The 15,844-nt window shown below is 34.8% G+C and overlaps 1 protein-coding gene across 13 annotated transcripts in view; it reads left to right on the plus strand.

Moving 5' to 3' along the window:
• Nucleotides 1-15,844, plus strand: part of bun (bunched) — a 594,108-nt gene that overhangs the window by 342,361 nt on the left and 235,903 nt on the right. The gene's annotated exons all lie outside the window — the stretch shown is intronic.

Below are 15,844 nucleotides of genomic sequence, written 5' to 3' on the forward strand. Positions count from 1 at the left end.
TTTATTTGCATATACAATATTGAAAAATCAATATTTTCGTTTTTGAAATTTGAATTTAAGTTGAAAATGAAGTCTGCTCATAAAAATTCTAAATTTTTATTTTGCACTGCCTTACCGATAGTTTCCAGTGATTTAGATTTTTTCTCTATTTAGGTAGAAACTTAGGTCAACTCGCACACAGCCTAAGAATCAAAAAAAAAAAAATATATATATATAAAACAAAACTTCAACCAATAAAAAATAAGTCCAAAACTAACACCCATAATGGGATTTGCAGTGTCTCACAGTACGATAAATCTTTTTAACTGCTGCAAAATTTTGAATGGTCAATGAGAGCTGGGCTATGACAATGGGAAATAGTAAAGTTCAGGAAAATGTCTGCAAGTCACCTTTTAAAAGGAGCCAGATAAATTCACCTTTTAAAAGAAGATAGATAAAAATAAAAAATGTCACCTAAAACAACTACAAATTTTGAAAATTATTAAACTGGTTTGAAAAGTGCTTCCCAAATGCTTCACCAAGGCATTGGTTCACCTCAAGAATAGGCTCCAAACAGTGCCGTCAGATAAACAATTTTCATAAATATTCGTCTGTTTGTCTGCGAGAATACGAAAATAGCAGTGTAAAATTTATTCAAAATTCGTCAATTAAATTCTTTTTGTTTGTTATTTTGAATAAATTAATTTAAAAAAACGTCCATTCTGTTGTTATTGTAGCGATAAAGACACTCCCCGAAGGGTGTTGAGAGTTTTATGTTGTTGTTGAAGCGATAAGGTTACTCCCCGAAGGCTTTGGGGAGTGTTATCCGTGTGATGGTCCTTTGTTGGATACAGATCCCGTACGCTCCGGTAACACAGCACAATTAAGGTGCTAGCCCGACCATCTCGGGAACGATTTATGTGGCCACATTAAACCTTCAGGAGAGTGTTATCGATGTTGATGATCCTTTGCCGGATGATTTAGTGTGTAACGTTAACAAGCACCATTGAGGTACCAGCCCGAACGATTTAATTCGACCACATTGAACCTTCTAGGCCATCAAGCTTATTTTTTACATGGGAGAAAACCTTCGTATCCTAATTTTTCCCCTTTCTCAATGAATTGTGTTCAGGTTCTCAACTAAGTGTGAGGGTAATGGGTTTATGGGTCAAAAATTTATAGCAAGATTCCATCTGAATAATTTGTCATTGACCATTGAACCATGTTAAAAATTTTAAGTCTCTAGCTCATCGTGAAATTTTTTTAAAACCGATCCCATGTTTCTAATTTTGGTATGAACTATTTAACTATCTCAACCCGTGCGCCACCTATCGGAAATTTTTTGTCCACCTATTGCATTGTCACGACGCCCTGATCAAAGTGTAAGCTTTAAAGTATCTAGCTAAATTGGAAGATACTTAAAACTCCATCGCAAGTTCATTATGGCTTTCTAAAAATATTTAAATATGTCGATCCCTGCCCGTCTAGTAGAATTTTTTTAAACTAAATATTGAATTTTAATCCAACTTTAAGCTGTCTTGAAAATTTCAAGCACCTCACCGGGAAGTCACTTAAGGCTCGACCGCAAAATTTCCCAATTCGTGAGAGTTTTTTAAATATCATGATCCCTGCGCCACCTAGCGAAGGTCTTTTACCTTATGTTGCATTGACATCGGTCTCTGAGGTATGTTCCAAGTTACAAGACTCCGTCTCCACGGGATGTTACTCAAAAATAGGTTTCTCAATTTTTTACTGAACATGAGGATTAAAATTTGCCAATTTTTTCGAATATACTCATGTAAATATTTCAAATTGTTGTGAACCTCTTATTACTATAATAAGGAGCGAGTTAAAACTTAAGTTAAATTTGGTTAGATTTTATCCTGCGATTTTTGATAAATATACCGACTTTTCAGGGAAAATTTAAGCTGCAGTTAAAGATGAGCCCTATATACCTTCTACCTTAAATTTTTCTTCTCATCTCAGTTAAAGCCAGTTTAAACTATAGTTAACTTCAGCTCTCACTGAAAAAATTACTTAATTGCGTCTAACGCACTTACAAAAGCTTGAAATCAAACAACTTGCTTCCCTCGCAAGATCGATTCCTTTCATAGTTAGGCTGTGTTTCGGTTTCCGTTGCTTTGCAATTGCATGTTTTTTGTATGATGGTATGACTTCTAGATTCAAGATAAATTGGCTTATGTAAATGTCAATGCTTATTGTATATAAAAGTGATATTTAAATAGTTGCATCTCATTACATACAAATTTATATACATACTTATTTTAATTAACTCATTCCGCTTTTCTACGTCTCCCCTCCTTTCTGAACACACGTTTTGTTAGTTCCGTCCATTTTCGAAAAATATATTTACCAATGTCATTTATTTTACTTCAGGCTTCTTTATCTCGACAAAACAATAGCAAATATCGTTTTCATTTAAATTTTTTTTTTTTGTCTTCTGTCAAAACATTCGCACGCAACATTTGACTCCCTTTTGCCGTGTTTTTTATACTCAGCTGAGCAGAGCTCACAGAGTATATTAATTTTGTTTCCATAACGGTAGCCCTTAACGGCATAAACTAATCGAGATAGATATAGACTTCTATATGTATATCGAAATGATCTGAGCGAAAAAAGAAATTCATTTAGCCATGTCCGTCCGTCCGTCTGTCCGTAAACACGATCACATGAGTAAATTTTGAGGTATCTTCATGAAATTTGGTATGTAAGTTCCTGGGCACTCATCTCAGATCGTTATTTATGAACGAAATCGGACTATAACGACGCCCACTTTTTCTATATCGAATATTTCGAAAAACCGAAAAAGTGCGATAATTCATTACCAAAGAAGGATAAAGCGATGAAACTTGGTAGGTGGGTTGACCTTATGACGCAGAATAGAAAATTAGTAAAATTTTGGACAATAGGCGAGGCACTGCCCACTTTCAAAAGAAGGTAATTTAAAAGTTTTGCAAGCTGTAATTTGGCAGCTGAGTATGTAATGTTCGGTTACACCCGAACTTAGCCTTCCTTACTTGTTTTTTGTTTTAATTAACAAAATGTATGCCCATTGCTGCAGCAAAATTTCATAAAAAACTTGTCACAGCAAAAAAAAATTTAAAAATTTACGAAATGACAAACATAAAACGACATTAGTAGGCCTAAAGTCAGAAATAAAGTATTTAAATATGTACTGCTTTTTTTTTATTGTTAATTTTTTTCCGATTTTAGATATGAGTCTTTCAAAATTTTAGAAGTTTGCGTCCCACGTAGTAAAACTAATGTTTCTTAAAAGATATTTTCTCAATAGTTCAAATTTTACTTATTTGGTAATTGTTTTTAGTGTGTATTGAACTTAATTAGTGTATACTGAACTTGAGTCGCCTATCACTAATATACCTCGATAATTGATTTTTATAAAGAACGCCTGCTTTTTTACAAAGCAGGTGAATTTTCGCTGCGGGGCTGCGGTAGTAAAAAGGCAAAGTTATAATATAGGCAGCAAAGAAAAGACAACCCATTGTTGTCTAGTTTTTACTGAACTTATATTAAATTGTGGATGCGGCCGCCGGAGTGTCATGGTAGCGTGCTCCGCCTACAACACCGAAGATCCTGGGATCACGCCCCGTGTAAAGCAATTTCAAAATTTTAGAAACAGGTATTTTTAATTAGAAGAAAATTTTTCTAGGCGGGGTCACCCCTCGGCAGTGTTTGGCAAGCGCTCCGAGTGCATTTCTGCCATGAAAAGCTTCTTAGTGAAAACTCATCTGCCTTGCGGATGCCGTTCGGAGTCGGCATAAGACAAGTAGGTCCCGTCGCTCAAAAAAAAAGGAAAAATTAAAGGGAGCTCGGCGGAAATTGGAAGAGAAGCTCGGTCTTAAACCTCTTCGGAGGTTATCACACCTTACATTTATTTATTTATTTTATTTTAAATTGTGGGTACAATTTCTATGGTAAAAAATTCATTCCATTTTCCTTGATCTGTGTTTTACAGTGTTATTTTCTAATATACATACAAATATACCTTAAATCTTTTGTTGTTGCAATCGGTGTTGTTATATACATAAATTACTGAAAAATAAAGATTAATATAAAATACTTAACTTCTGACTTTTTCCAAATACACAGGCGTTCACCGAACACCCTAATAAGCCAACGAAGTTCTTTCACCTCTGGCAAAAGTTCTGCTACCTAACTCATCAATTAATATTTTGACTCAGCGCAAATTTTACTTAAAAACATTTTCTCGTTTTTTGTGACGGTAATTGTGTGAAGGTAGAAATAAAATGACAAATTTCCTCAGACAAATTCTCGTCTACCTTTCAAGGACAATGTCCCTGACTTTGAATAACACTTTTTTTTAGTCAGTTAATTAGTTGAAAGTACTAAAAATGTAAATGTATTGGGAGTGTCTGTTTTGTTTCTTTCCTGCTTTTTTTAAACACTTATATACCAAAAAAAATAAAAATTTTTTTTTGGAAAAACACTAGGCAATCTGTCAAGGAGTCCCTGACTTTGACCTGGCAATTTAATAAGTTAAGTGCAGTAGTGACGAAAATACATTGGGTTTTTTGCTGTTAATTTTTTGCTTTGCTTCAGGCTTTTTACCAAAAAAAATCCAAACAATTCTCAAATGTCAAGATTCGTATCTTTTAACTTTATATCTGCTGAGTGGAATATACCATATTCTAAAGCATTATCTCAGAGTTCCGTTGAAGAATGCACTATGTAAGAATTTGTTTCAAAACGTCCTTCCTCAGCATAAATGCAATATACTTTGAACAGAGATCAGGCGTTTTGGAATTCTCAGATAAGTTTTTTGTATTTCTTCGATTTAAATTTGAAAAGATGTCCATACATGGCCAGATTTTTCACTTAATAGCTGATAATTGTTTGAAGGTACATTTCTCATGGCAGCTTTAAAATAAACAATAAATCCATATTTTTTTCCCAAAAAAAAAAATTATTTTTATCGAACCCAAAATAAGTCAAGAGCTGGTCAGGGCAGAGCAGAGTAGAGCAGCTGTCAAAAGCAAATGGAGCAAGCTGAAATAACACAGAGCAAACATCACATAAAAACATTTTTCAGGAAAAAATATAAAAACAACCGATTCGAATTTGACTAAAATATGCGCTAAATCACGAAATCACTGCCTCCAATAAATTGTTTAATTTGTATATGATTTCCTTATGCGAATTATGTAAGTTTTGAGTTAAGTTTTGTTTTGTCAACTAACAATTTGATCTTTGCTCTAACAAAAAAGCGTGGGTAGAATATTGCGGCCTACATTGCTCTAGTTCAATTTTGAGCAGACTCATAGGCACCTCAGAGCAAAAAAGTTTGTTTGTCATGACACACAATTGCGTGAAATATTTACACCTGGCGTAAGCTAGAGCAGCTCAATAAAAAGACGACTAATGTTTTTATAGCACGGTTCCCTGAAGAAGGTGCAAAAAGCACCAAAACGCGTAGGTGAACTAAGGAAAACTTTAGTTTGGTTTTAATGCCACAGGCCAAAAAGCTCATAAACTGCACTTGTTTGTTTTAGGAAAAGCTGATATTTTAAGAGCAAATCAGCTCTTTCTCCATTATTATTACGCAACTATTCGGGCCAGTATTTCTGAAGAAAGTTTTTAAACAAGTTAGCAGTCGTTTTGCATTAAATTTTACGTCCATAGCTCTATCTCCTCAAAACCCAATCTGTGACTAATTACTACAAATAGACAGTAAATTTTCTACAGAGTTTGCATATCTTTTGCATTATTTACTCCTATATTGTACAATGCCTGCTTGTGTACTAAAGATTTTCGTTTACTAAGCCCTTAAGTACTTGTTTTTATATTCCACTCAATCTTATCTTTAAGTCGTGTGCGATTTGCATATGTACATATGTATGCACAGAATATGTCATACATTCGTAGGGGAATATTAAATTACTAATTAAATGTTATGACAGTGTTCGTACTTATTTTATTTTTATAATATTTTTTTTTTTATTTCTAAGACTGCATTTTACTTTTTATTTGCAAAAAAAATGTTTTCTAATTTTTATTTGAATGATGAACTAATAAAATACTCTGTAAAATACCCTCTACTTCAAGTAGATTAATGTCTATTTCCTGGCACATGCCAAAAGCTTGAAGTGGAATTTGTTCTTAAATATTCATAGATACTTAAGTGGAATTTCAAAAACTAAATAAGTTTACGTGGGTTAAGTATGTTATACGTTTTATCTAAGCAGGAGTAAATATATATATTAGAATACTACAAGAAACATATTTTAATTTTTCTTGATTTTTAACGCCTTTTTTCCGAATGGTGTTTCAGATGTTCTTCATTGTTCACACATTGTATGGAGCAAAAACTGAAACATCCTTCAGAAAAAATTGTCAAAAATCAATGCAAATTTTGAGAGACCTATAACTTGTACTTTGGTAGACTGAAATTGATGGGGCTACAAAACGGCGTACTAAAAAAAAAGTTTGAAAACTCTTGATAATAAGTTCGATATTTTCGTAAAAATTGCTGAGATTTTCGATTTCTTCGATTTTGAAATTGGTTTGCATAATTCAAGTTATAAAATTTAAGGAAGTTGTTTCTTAAATTACCCAAAATAAAAAGGAACATATTTCCCAACGGTAAATATTTTGGAATGAAATCAGCTGTATTTACCAATATACATATTTCGTACACAAAATTTATGATAATGTTAGTTACAGTTAGTTAGTCACAGTTCATAGCTGAATAAATTTTCATTAAATTGCCCAGGAACGATAACCCTTTCCCTTTAATGATGCGAATGCCTCACCTATTAATCTAAACAAATTTCCAATTATAAGACTGCATTTAGTTCTATGAATTTGGGGCTAAGCATGAAACCGTAAAATGTAAAGCTCATAAGCTACACTTGATAATGTCCCACCCGTCAGCGTGGAGTTAGCCATCTGTAAATTATGCCAATTCACGAAAATACTTCAAATGAAAACATCTACGTTCATTTTCTTGCTAGCTTTTCGAATTTTCATTATTCATTCATTCCTTTTTCTTTGGTAATTTGTTTGCCCACTGCAATTTAGTTTACAAAACGTTGGCTACATCAACTCTTAAAATATTTGTACTTTGATTTGCTTGTGTCAGTCAATCACTCATCTGGACTGCCTCGTCATTTGTTAGACATTTTCCTGTCGTTTTCTATTTACATATTTTTAGCATATTAACTTATTAAAACAACACTAAAAGCTTATGATAAACAGCAAAAAGCATTTTATATTATACAAACCAACCGTAGAAGAAATGAAAAAAGTCGCATTAGTTTGCTGGCATTTAAATTTGACAGTTATATGGTTGTACATACAGTTGTGCTCAATAAATTAGTATCGTAATGTAAAAATACACCTAATTGATGCGTAATATTTTATGTTGAGGTCAAAGATTTTAACAAATTTTTCGATTTGATTGGGTTTTAATGCCGACAATTGAGAAGGTACAGTTAAACTTTCCTTTTCCCCCCTACGCGTTTCGATGCTTTCACAACTTCATCAGGGAGTCCCATAATTTAATTTTAAAAGCACAATTATTTACACCAAAAGAATTTAAAAAATACAACCGTAATCTTCAGCGCTCTAAAACTTGAACCTTGTCCATTTCTAAAACGCATGTAGAAATGCGTCGTAAAAGTGCATGTTGCCAAAAATAAATGAAAAATAAAAAATTCATAATAATATCATCATTCGTTGCTAATTTTTTACCCGCTGCTGTATGTGTCGACCGTTAGTTAAACCAAATTTTCCTTTGATCATTTGTAGATATACAAAATTTAATATTTACTAGTTAAGGCACATATACAACTTGATTATTTTACTTGGCTGGCTTCAGAGCCTAAAATAGATGCTTAACAAATATGGCTGACATCAAAAAACAAAAAAGTCATAAAATAGCAAACTAAAATAATTCAGTTAAATAACGATATAGCTTGGCACAAGCGGTTAGTTTATATGTCGCCACCATACTCCACCCATGATGCGATATACCAGCTGATCGAGGTTAGTGCGCCCTTTGCTGGATTCATAGGCAGGGTGTTATGGTCAGTGGCAAAGGATTCTTCCATTGACAATCTTGGTTTAGAGGAATTTCCCATAATTTCACTGGAAAACATTTTTGTCCATTGTGAATGACCTAAATGTGCTGGACATCGGCATGGAAATTAATTAATAGACTCCTCCTATACCTCAAACAGGAGAAACGTGGGGGCATTCGCCGCTTCGAAGCATTGATCGGATAGTACATTGGTACTCGTAAGTAATTCGCAGTGGGGAACGTTGTTTAGTTTAGTTTGAAGCAAGCTTATTATTTTTCTTTCTAAACAAAGCCACCTGGATGAAAATCCCAAGATTTTGTATTCATTGTAAGTTCGCTGCCCTACTAGAGTAATTCTCGAGTTTCCTTAGAAGATAACTCAACGTTAGTTTTAGGAGTAGCGGCCACGTTTATATCCATTTAGGATTCTCGTCTGCAATATAGGTCCTGTCTATATTGCTGCGCCAGAGAAGCCAGCAAAGAAACACGTTGTCATGCCGTATGAAGGCTAGCGAATCTCGATACCTCCATTTTGGCCTGCAGCTGTACTATGCTGGAGCAATCTAGTTGCTCTTTTTATGGAAGACGCTGCAATGTCATAAAAAAAATGTAAGGCGCGATAACCTCCGAAGAGATCTAGGGCCGAGCTACTCTTCCAATTTGCATCGTGCTCCTCTTGATTTTCCCTACAAATTGGCCGGACAGGACCTGCATGTTTTATGCCGACTCCGAACGGCATCTGCAGCCAGATGAGTTTTCACTGAGAGCTTTTCATGGCAGAAATACACTCGGAGCGCTTGCGAAACACTGCCGAAGGGCGACCCCGCTTAGAAAAATGTTCTTCTGATTGAACAACCTTATTTCTAAAATTTTGATGTTGCTTTGGCCGAGGTGTGAACCCAGGGCATACGGTGTGGTAGGCGGAGCACGCTACCATCACACCACGGTGGTCGCCATCCACGTACATCAAGTATATCCCATCCCCAGCGGTTCGTGTAGGCTGTAGTTTACTTCTCTCATTATTTGTTAGTTATATGAAAGCCAACAACTGACGCGATATATAAGTTACCTGGATATTAGCCGCTACAGCTACACCTTAGGTAAGGTTAAAAGGGCGTGCCTGGGTATTACCCACACTTCCACTCATAGACATTTTTGTCAATTGTGAGTGCCCTCAGCAAGTGCAGGGTGGCGGCACATTCGTTTAACCGCATTACCTCCTAGTGGTCCTCAACGAACAACTGATGAACCCAAGAATAAGCGAGAGGTCCTCCTTCATAACCCCTGCCAGGTCGAAGAACTGTGCGCCCAGAAATCTGAGCCTTCTTCTTTGAAGCCCCGGACATCGGCACAGAAAGTGGTAGATCGACTGCTCTTCCTCCTCATCCTGACTGCTTCTGCAGAGGGAGCTTGTTGGTATTCGCCACCGTCGGAGCATTGGTGCGATAGCACAATAACCTGTGATGACACCCGTAAGTACCTTCATCGCGGATTTGTTCAGTTTGAGAAGGAAGCTGGTGCCTTTCCTATCCAAGCATGGCCATAAGGACCTTGCGACTTCGCAGTCAACCCTGTTGATCCATAGCAAGTTGCCCTGTTCTCATATTCTCGATTATCCCCAGGAGACAACCCCGCGGTGGTCGGACGGAGCTGTCCACTTCACTATTATCCAAATCGGAACCTTTCCTAGCCATCTCATCTGCGAGTTCATTCCCTGCTATACCGATTTTATCATCTTGTACTCTAATGCCCTTAAGGCGGCTTGGCTGTCAACAAAGATTGTTACGTCGGTGTCGGAGACCATAGTAACTTGAAGCAGCTTTGCTGCTCTGTCTATGGCATAGACCTCGGCCTGGAATACACTGCATGCGTCAGGAAGTCGGAATGATTAGCTCAGCTGTAGATGTGTTGAATACATCTCACTTCCAGTTCCCTTTTCCATTTTCCAGCCGTCGCACAGTGTTTCGTGTAGAACAAGCTAGCTGGACAAAATTATTTTATGAGATTTTCCGTTTCATATGCAGTCATTTATTACAACTACGTCATTTTTTTCAGCCATATGTTCTTTTTTTTTATTTTTTTCCAAAATTTTACTTCATATGCATACATTTGCTTATTTCATATACAGTAACTCATGTGAATAAGTGGCATAGATCCAAAAAAATTTAAAGGAGTCAAGAATATTACTTTATTGTACTTAAATTGAATGGACTATAAATCTCAATACTCTAAAAAATTCTAAAAATTCGGAAAAAAATTAAAATTTTTTATGAAAATTCGTCGAATTCTTCAAACATTTTTTAAATATAATTTAGTTTTTGTTATATATCGTGACAAATTTTCTTATGGAAAATAAGTTAAAATGTGAAAATTCGTCGAATTTTTCAAACATTTTTTAAATATAATTTAGTTTTTGTTATAGATCGTGAAAAATTTTCTTATGGGAAATTAGTTAAAATAAATTTGCGAAAGCGAAAATTGTAAGAATTGTCCAAAAAGGGGTGTCTACTTATTTATGTGAGTGACTGTACATATGTCCATACATGTTTTGTATTTATTTGAGTATTTATCCTGGCACTACAATTTTTACAAAATTATTTTATAGTACCAGTCAGGAATGTAAAAGTGTAATAATAACAATGTAAATATTTAAATTTATTATGTGAAAATTACTTATTACAAAAACTTAAAAGTAAAGTATCATACAAAGTAGAAAAGACAATAGATTTAAATTAAATAAAACCTGATCCAACAAAAAGTTATAGGGTAGGTTATCTTTTGTTTGTTTAGAAAAAATAAATTTAATTGGACGACAATACATGGTAGAAGAAGGTCGAGGATTCTGCCAAACAATGTTACCTTTTTCATCCTGTAATTGAAGAGGAACGAAAGAAAATATAAACAAAAACTCATCAGTGTCAGAACTGCATGTAAACTTTTGCTTATATGTACTATGGTCAGAGCTTCCATCGCAACCTCACTTGCTGATTAAAGTATACGTCAATATTGTAGGTAATAAACTAACAAAAACTTATTGATTTGCTAAAACTAAACGCTCAACAGTTTTATCTAATACGGACTGGACTTTAATTTCCGCACGTGTTTCACCCACATCAATTTCATTTGGATAGCATTCTGCCTTAGCTTTTCTTAGACTATAAAACGATGGATAAACTTTATGGCCTGCCTTGATGCTCCACTTCCGAGTCGTTTTGTACCTATGAGTCGTCGACTTGCTATCTACGTGGTATGCTAAAGCTTCTACATTGCTCAAGCATATTGCATCTGGCTCACATGTCATCTTTGTTCCGGATATTTGAGTGGTTAAAAGTGTTCACTTAAAAGAAATATGAAGCTTAATATTCAACAAGAATTTTGCAAATTAATCAATGCATTTTACGGCCACTCTTGCCTTCTTACTTCAATTACTCAATATATATGAGCAGAAATATCAAAAAAAAAGCAAAAATCCCGTTATTTTGTTTATTTTCTTTCATTTCTCATTACACTTTTCTTGGAAAAAGAACTTTGTTTTCGTCCAGCTAGCTTGTTCTACACGAAACACTGTGCGTCGGTATAGATTGTAATGCCCCTGCCATTATCTAGGCCTTCTTCCCATTACTCGTTTGCAGGATATCGTATGTTCTGAACTTGGAAGCCCAAAACCGTCCGTTATTATTCCGTTTAATTGTCCCATGTCGTCCAGAATCGTCGCGTGTCCAAGCTTAGCTGATTTCTACATTGGATTCTCTTAGTCGTAGAGCTCCTCTTGCGGCTAATCCCTGCATGAAGACTTGTAGAGGCGTCAACCTAAAACGTACGCTTTACGTGGGTATATTCTATGCTACTAACCATTGACTCAGGTATATGTTTTTATTGCAAAATTTTTCCTGTAGGGTATTAAAATGTTGCTCTTACGGCCGGTCGGTCTTTGGCGTTTAAAATGTTTTCGTAAATTTTTGTTTATTTTATGTAAGTGAAAACAAAAAGTTGCAGAATAACAGTAAAACCAGCTAAATTTCGTTCTATAAATATACCGAACTCTTTGCAAGTATATTCGCTATTTCTTTTTTCTCCTTTTTTGGTTTTCCTATTACAAGCAATCCTCTCAAAATCCTTCTTCCATTTGTAGAATAGCGGCCCGCAAATGTCATTAGGCGTTAATATAGATTTTTGTGTATCCACTACTAGTAATTGTGTAAATATGTGTGTAACATTTTGCTATAGATTTAACCTACTGAACGAAAAATTTCGCCAATTCTAACATTTTCTAATGGACGTTTAAAAGCGCTAGTGGCGCCAATTTTGGCACGGATAAATAGTGAAATAATTTAATGCGTATAGCAGATAAAATCCAGTGCTTGGTTATGTATTGAAAGTCTTATTGCAAATGCAGTACATAATTTGTTCACAGTCAATGGATATTTATTACGCATAACAAATTAACGCCTGCATATGTGGTGCGTGGAAAGAAGTGCATGAAAATAAAGTGTGTGAATTTACATTATAAACAAGTAGGGAAGGCTAAGTTCGGGTGTAACCGCTGAGAGCTTTGAAGACAGATGTTGGAGTTGAATGTTGACATAATTTACTTATATACTGTAAAGATATTAAATTTTTTGTTAAAATTTGACTTATAAATTTTTGTTTAAAATGGGCGTGTTCGTCATCCGATTTTGCTAATTTTTATTTTGAACACATATGTGACCCGGTCTATGAAAAGGTGGCTTATGACTCAAAAAAAATGTTTCCACTTTTTTCTGGTTTCGATAGTTTTTAGACGCTCTTTCACGTGGTGAAAACTAGAAAGTCCTAACTTGCTTAGAAGAGTACTAAAAATGTCGAGAAAGAAAAGCACAAATGAAAGACGATGAAGCCTTTGCTTCCTTCGATGCCACTTTGGTGGCTGGTGAAGCATCCTCAGATTTTTTTGATAGCATTTTTTTCGGTGGCAATGGAGCCAAAATATCGGTCAGAAACTGGTTTGTGCTTTGCCTTTTGGATATGACTGTTCATAATGCAAAAGAAAAACTACTAAGGAACTGAAGAAATGCATTGTTTATCACGGGTTCGAATCGAGCTCATGGCCTAACAATAATTTTTTATCATTATTATTGTTATGATAAATTTTTTCTTAATTGAAAAAATTTTTAAATTAGAATAGAAGAAAGAAAACATTTTTAGACAACTGCCAAAGCTCGTTGTATAGATCCCTTTCGGGAACTGCTAAATTCCTTCATCACAGCAGCACCGGAAGAAAAAAAAACTGCCAAAGCTCGTTGTATAGATCCATCTCGGGAACTGCTAAATTCCTTCATCACAGCAGCACCGGCGCCTAAACGTTGCCGATGAAGGAATTTAGCAGTTCCCGAGATGGATCTATACAACGAGCTTTGGCAGTTTTTTTCTTCTATTCTAATTTAAAAATTTTTTCAATTAAGAAAAATCTTATCATAACAATAATAATGATAAAAAATTATTGTTAGGCCTTGAGCTCGATTCGAACCCGCGATCTTACAAATCAGTAGGCCGATATAACAACAAAAATTGCATTGTTTATCCTTTAACAGCTGTTTCGCGCCATTTCTTTTTTGAGTCATAAGCCACCTTTTCATAGACCGGGTCACATATAGTAATAGGAGTAACGTTCCTGTAAAATTTCTTCATATCTTCAACGACTGCCAAATTACAGCTTGCTAAACTTTTAAATTACCTTCTTTTAAAAGTGTGCGGTGCCACGCCCATTGTCCAAAATTTTACTAATTTTCTATTCTGCGTCATAAGGTCAACCCACCTACCAAGTTTCATCGCTTTATCCTTCTTTGGTAATGAATTATCGCACTTTTTCGGTTTTTCGAAATATTCGATATCGAAAAAGTGGGCGTCGTTATAGTCCGATTTCGTTCATAAATAACGATCTGAGATGAGTGCCCAGGAACTTACATACCAAATTTCATTAAGATACCGCAAAATTTAGTCAAGTTATCGTGTTTACGGACGGACGAACGCACATAGCTAAATGAATTTCTTTTTTCGCCCAGATCATTTTGATATATCTATCTCCATTAGTTTATGCCGTTACTGGGTACCGTTATGCGAACAAAATTAATATACTCTGTGAGCTCTGCTCAGCTGAATATAAAAACAATTTTCACAATCTAATTATTTAAATTTTTACAAATAAATTTAGAATCTTCTATACTTCAGGTTTATAAATAAAAGTGTTTGTTCTCTAGCACCTGATCTTAACAGCCTATACATACTATGTATGTATGTATAAATGTTTTGCCTAATTTATGATGGCGTGTGTATAATTTCGAATTTTGTTAGACAGCAAAACTTTGCCGTATTTACTGCGCATCTGAATGATCTATACAATTCATGCTGTTGATGCTAGGAATTCGCATTTGGTCAAAATCATTTAAATTTTCCAGAAAAGTATTTTTGTATTTTTTTTTTATATATTTATTTACGCCGTATTGAAGGTGCAAATTCAGCGTTTCAGTACAGTTAGCACAACTATTTTTAAACAATTTTCCGAAAAATAGTTTATCAATTATATATGTTTATCAACTAGAATTAATTGAGAATTAAATAAATTTAAAGAAAATAAAATTAATTATAAAACAACGAGCGCTGAAGTAAAAACGAAAAGAAATCAAAAGTTAATATGCAGTTTTTGGCAAGATATGGCAAATAAAAAATAAATACAAGGAGCAATATACCTTGGAAGAGATTTAGGCCGAGCTTGTTTTCCTATTTCTGGCGTGCTGCTTTTAATTTTTGCTACAAATTGGCGGAGGCGTGTAGCTCCCACGTTTTACGCCGATTCGAAACGACATCTGCAAGGCAGATAAGTTTTCACTGAGAAGCTTTCCATGGCAGCAATACACTCGTGATGTTTGCCAAATCGCTGCCAAGTGGCGACCTCGCTTAGAAAAACTTGTTTCCTATTGAAAAAGTTGCTTAATTTTTGACTTTGCTTTGCCCGGTGCGTGAACCAAGGATCTTTGGTGTGGTATGCGGAGCTCGCTAAGACTACACCACGACGGTTGCGGCAGGAAATAGTATTCAACAAATATAAAGCAGCGTACACGAAAATAGCACTCGATAATTTAACAAAAACTTGCATGAATTTCGTAACTGAAGCTATGCAAACCAATCTCAAACGCGTTTTTGAAAAACTTCGAAATTTTTACGAAATATTCGAATTTTTTTGAGTCCAATCAATTTAATGCCAATTTCACACAGAGGTTTTCTACTTAATGTAATTGAACTCAATCTTCCATACAAAATAAAAATTCTTAATTATGTTATTATTGCTTTATTGAATGCCTAATCGAGTGAAAAATCCAGTCGGTTTTGCTTGGTGTTTCGAATTTTATTGTCAATGTAACAAATGACAATCAAAAACAAGTAAGGACGGGACTGTCTTCGGCTGTGCCGAAGACTTCATACCTTTCACGAATGGGGCTGAACAATAACCTTATCCCGTTCGTAATCTCCAAATAATCGGATAAGATAAGAAATATATAGTGAAAAGGTCTACATACCTAAACGATTTTTAAGATAAATATAAAATAAAAAATGGCAAAAAACCCCCTTATCTGAACGATCGGTTTTATGGGATATATATTATATATAGCTCCGATCGAAATGATTTTTACAGGAAATCTTCTATGATATATTAGAATATATCACCAAGTTTCACGTTCTTATATTCGAAACTAAGGGAGAAATGGCCAAAAATCTTTCTATCTGAACGATCGGTTGTATGGGATAGGT

The sequence above is a fragment of the Eurosta solidaginis genome, chromosome 2, assembly GCF_040869045.1.
Source record: "Eurosta solidaginis isolate ZX-2024a chromosome 2, ASM4086904v1, whole genome shotgun sequence".
Lineage (NCBI taxonomy): Eukaryota > Metazoa > Arthropoda > Insecta > Diptera > Tephritidae > Eurosta > Eurosta solidaginis.